The sequence below is a fragment of the Mandrillus leucophaeus genome, unplaced genomic scaffold (assembly GCF_000951045.1).
Source record: "Mandrillus leucophaeus isolate KB7577 unplaced genomic scaffold, Mleu.le_1.0 Scaffold104, whole genome shotgun sequence".
Classification (NCBI taxonomy): domain Eukaryota; kingdom Metazoa; phylum Chordata; class Mammalia; order Primates; family Cercopithecidae; genus Mandrillus; species Mandrillus leucophaeus.
The window spans coordinates 1,985,549-1,990,078 of record NW_012098543.1 but is presented as its reverse complement, the minus strand read 5'-3'; the positions used below and the strand labels follow the sequence as shown (position 1 = coordinate 1,990,078).

The 4,530-nt window shown below is 49.2% G+C and overlaps 2 protein-coding genes across 3 annotated transcripts in view; both read right to left on the bottom strand.

The window, feature by feature from the left end:
• Positions 1-4,530, bottom strand: part of LOC105539802 (zinc finger protein 468-like) — a 47,617-nt gene that overhangs the window by 1,268 nt on the left and 41,819 nt on the right. The gene's annotated exons all lie outside the window — the stretch shown is intronic.
• Positions 1-4,530, bottom strand: part of LOC105539531 (zinc finger protein 600) — a 26,203-nt gene that overhangs the window by 15,241 nt on the left and 6,432 nt on the right. The window contains exon 1 of one of the 2 annotated variants that reach the window (XM_011979868.1): positions 2,586-2,767. The exons of the other annotated variant lie outside the window; for it this stretch is intronic. The gene's annotated coding sequence lies outside the window, so the exon portion shown is untranslated. Of the gene's footprint in view, positions 1-2,585; positions 2,768-4,530 lie in introns of those variants that run through there. 2 annotated transcript variants of the gene reach the window in all.

Sequence of the window (4,530 nt, the reverse complement as noted above, 5' to 3'; positions counted from 1 at the left end):
AAAAAAAAAAAAAAAAAAAAAATGTGTAAAATAAAGCTCTGCCCCGACCACCTTGGGCAAAATAAACTTTCTAAATTAACTGAGATCTGTGTAAGATTTTCTGGTTTCACAGCTGCAATGTCAAACGGGGGGCTGTGGGAGATCACAAAGGAAACCTGGAGAAGATGATATCAGAACAGGGACCTAGGAAAGAAAGGCTGCTTGTCACTTGCAGCTGAGGGGCAGAGAGCCCTAGACAGAGGGACAGCTCCAGTGAAGCCCCTGAGACAGGAGCAACCTCAGCCCCAGGAAAAGGAAAGCGATCCATGTGGCTGGAGCAGTGGAAGAGAGGAGGGCACAGGTAGGACATAAGGTCAGAGAGGTCCTGGGGGGGCACAGACCCATAGGGACATGGTCTTCAAACATTTTCTCCCACAACCCAAAAGAATTTTGAAAGTTGATGGTGATCCCTGCTATGCGGGGTTCTGAGGCAGAAGAATCCCTTGAAGCCAGGAGACAGAGGTTGCAGTGAGCTGAGATCGTGCCATTGTACTCCAGCCTGGGACACAAGAGTGAAAATGTGTCTCAAAAAAAAAAAAAAACAAACCAAAAAAAAGGAAGTGATGTATCTTCTCACTCCTTTCAGGTATACATGTAAGTTTCTCTTTATATTATAATTTACAGCACTTATAAATAATGTAACTTATTTCCCATATTTAAAACACATGCTGTCAAGTTCAGCTAAGTTTCCAGAAGTACACAGTCACTCTCTTCTGAGATGTGCAGACTGTAAGGGAATGTTCGGGGGTTTAGGACATCACTTATGGACACCTGAAGGTGAGGATGCCCGTTTGATGTCCCAGGAGAGAGCTGAGGAGACAATTGGACACAGGATTGTAGAGCTCAGTGGCGAGGCCTGCAGGGGACATGGAGTCGTGTAGGTGGGTTAAAGCTCTGAGATGATAAGGCTCAAGGTGATTTGACTCTAATCCCCTGTTTTTGCTCATCTTGTGTGTTTTTTTTGTTTTTTTTTTTTAACATTTGGATAACTGGAACCCATTTAAAATTCGAGTTAAAACTGAGCACCCTAATTCTGTACATATCTCTCATTCTCCAATTCTCTCTCTAGTTCTTGTTTTATTTTCTTTTTCCCTGGGATTCTGCTCCTCATTTTGTACCCCTCTCCTCTCCTGCTATTTTTCCCCTTCTTCCCTCTATTCCTTCTCTTCCACCTCTTCTGCTCCATCCTCACAACTTATTTAACCTCTTTTTTTTTTCTTGAGACCGAGTTTTGCTATTGTTGCCCAGGGTGGAGTGCAATGGTGAGATCTCGGCTCACCGCAACCTCAGCCTCTCAAGTTCAAGCGATTCTCCTGCCTCAGACTCCCTAGTAGCTAGGATTACAGGCATGTGCAACCGCGCCTGGCTAATTTTGTATTTTTAGTAGAGACGTGGTTTTTTCCATGTTGGTCAGGCTGGTCTCGAACTCTGGACCTCAGGTGATCCGCCCACCTCAGTCTCCCATAGTGCTGAGATTACAGGCATGAGCCACAGCGCCCAGTCCTTATTTAACCTCTTGTTGCTCCTTCTCCCCAATCTTTTGATCGTCCTCAATCTCTATATATTACCACCTCTTCTCTTATCTCTGCGTCTCCTCTGCTTTCCCTGTTAAATTCTCTCTTCCCTGTTACACCCCCCGTCCCCACTCTCTAGAACCATAGATCCCCAGGTGTCCTCCCTGCTGTGGTTCTCCCTCTGTTCTCCTTGCCACCAGCACCACTCTGCTCTATCTGCCCTGGCTTCAAATCCCTCCTCCTCTCCCTCACTCTGATGAGCCTCCCTCTTTCCTGCCCCTCTCCCTACATTGCTGTCCTTCATCTCTGCACAGCTAGCTTTTCTCTACATTTCTCCAGTTGCTTTTCTCTTCCCGCTATCTTTTTTTTTCTTTCACTTTTGCTGTCTCTTGGCTAATCCCTCACCCATCCTCTACTCTGCCATCTGCTATGGACCTTTCTCATTTTTCTTTTCTCTGTCTCTGGTTTTCTACTGCTCTCTCAGTCCCTCTCTCTGTCTCCTGATCCCTTTGGCCCACACAATCACAGGAGGGTTTGGAGTAAGACGCCTGCGTTCCAGAGAAATGCATTTTCCAGGGGGTGGAGCTGGGCAGGCAAGAACACCAGGTGTCATAGGACAAGCCCCTGGGACCTCCCCAACGCTGGCTCAGGGGAAGCGGTGACTGCGGAGGAAAGACTTGGAGAGCAGCAGGGTCCAGCATGAGGAGGGACGTGGGGGGCTGAAAGCGCCTTAAGACAAGGGTTAGACCTGCAGGATCCCAGGACCAGGCAGAGGACAAAGCACCCCGGGACTGGGGCCGCGGTGCTGTGCTCCAGGGGCCGACTGGGGCGAGGCTGGGCAGCGCACAGGGCGGGAATCCACCTCGCGCCTGAGGACTTTAAAAATCATGGGGCGGGAGGAGTCAGAACAAGGTTTTGAGGCGAAAATTATGGCATAGGAAGTGTATACATTGCCCTATAGCAGAAAGACCGGGACGGGAACAACCTCCGGGCGACTTCAAACCCAAAAGGAAGCAACTTCCGGACTCTTACGGAGACGTCTCAATTTGTTCTGGGTGAAGGAAGACAGGCGAGAATTTCCAGGTCCGTGGGGACCCCACGTCCCAGAGACAGAAACGCTGGGGACCTGCGAAGCCAGTGAACACAAGACAGAGCGAAACTCACGCTCCGCGGTAGGACCTTCACCTCACGCGATCCGCTTCCGGGTTTGCGCGGGCAGGACAGAAACCAGGCTTGGGCGGAGCCCGCGAGCAAGTTAACGGAGCCTGGGCGGGGTAGGGGCGGGGCGTGTGGCGGAGAGACCTTGCCCTGTAGAGGCAGCGGAGGGCGGGCCAGGGGCGGGACCTGTGCGTCTCTCTGCCTGGCACCCAGAGCCTGTTTTTCGGGTTTTTGGAAGCGAGAGTGGCCAGGAAGGTTGAGGCATGATTCAAAAGCCCTGGAATTGTCTGGAACGGGGATGCAAACTAGAATGTGAAATGCAAAGCCCTGTCTGGGCGGAATGTACGATTTCATGCTGACGGCCCACAGAACAGAATAGAAATCCTCTCCCTTTCTATTGTCCATTCACTCAGGAGGGAGGGTCCACCCTGTGCTCAGCTTCAGAGACTTCCCTAGGGCCTCCGCCTGGGATGCGGGAGTTAGTGCTCAGGCCAGGGAGAAGAGAGGTCACCACCTGCTGCTTAAACACAGCAGGGATGCAGACACCAGACAGAAGCCTGAGGTCTCAGCTACTCAGGAAGCAGCCGCGGGAGAATCCCTGAACCTGGGGGTCCAGGCCAGCCTGGGCGACTAAGTAACACCCCTCCCGTAGGACTCCCTTCTCCGTCTCTCTCTTGCCCTTTTCTTTTCCTTTCTTTTTTTTCTGTTTTGATGGAGTCTCGCTCTGTCGCCCAGGCTGGAGTGCAGTGGCAAGATTTTGGCTCACTGCAAGCTCCGCCTCCCAGGTTCACACCGTTCTCCTGCCTCAGCCTTTCGAATAACTGGAACTACAGGCGCCCGCCATGATGCCCAGCTAATTTTTTGTATTTTTAGTAGAGACGGGTTTCACTGTGTTAGCCAGGATGGTCTCCATCTCCTGACCTCGTGATCCGCCCGCCTCAGCTTCCCAAAATGCTGGGATTACAGGGGTGAGCCACCGTGCCCCGCCTTGATTTTTTTTTTCTTTTCTAGCCCTTTTTCAATAAAATTTTTGATGGTGTGACATAGGGATCCAATATTACTCTTTTCCATGTGGATATCCAGTTAGTTGTCCCAGCACATTTGTGAAAGAAATCTATTACTTTCTCTTTTTTTACTTTTTTCCTTCCTTTTATTTTTGAGACAGAGTATTTCTCTGTGGCCCATGCTGGGGTGCAGTTGCGAGTTCATGACTCACTGCAGCCTCTGCCTCCTGAGTGGAAGCTATTCTGCCTCAGCCTTTGGATAGCTGCTATTACAAGCGCACACGGCCACACCCAACTAATTTTTGTATTTTTGATAGAGACGGGGTTTCACCATGTTGGCCAGGCTGGTCTGGAACTCCTGACTTCAGTGATCCACCTGCCTGCTGGGATTACACTCGTGAGTCACCATGCCTGGCCCAGGAAATATTCTTTACTTCACTTTTTAAATGTGAGAAAATATAATTGAAAAACCAAGAGAATTCCCCCAAATGAGAAATCATCTCTACGATGATAATAGAGAAAGAAAGAGAAACTATTTTATTAATAAGCTTTAGAGCAGAATGTGGTGGGAAATAGAGGCAAGCAGCTAAGAGGTTGAAAAGAGAGAAACTTCAGTATTCTAAACAACCCATTAAGTACATGTTTTAAAGATAAACACTAATCAGTCTTCAGGCAAGAGGACTTGACAAGCCCTTGGTTACACACAGTTCATCCTGGCTGTACTTCGTAATGGAGATGAGAATCTCTGTCAGCTAATTAGCTTCATCCCAAGGGAAGGGGAGAAACCCTAACACTAACCCTAATACAAAAATTAG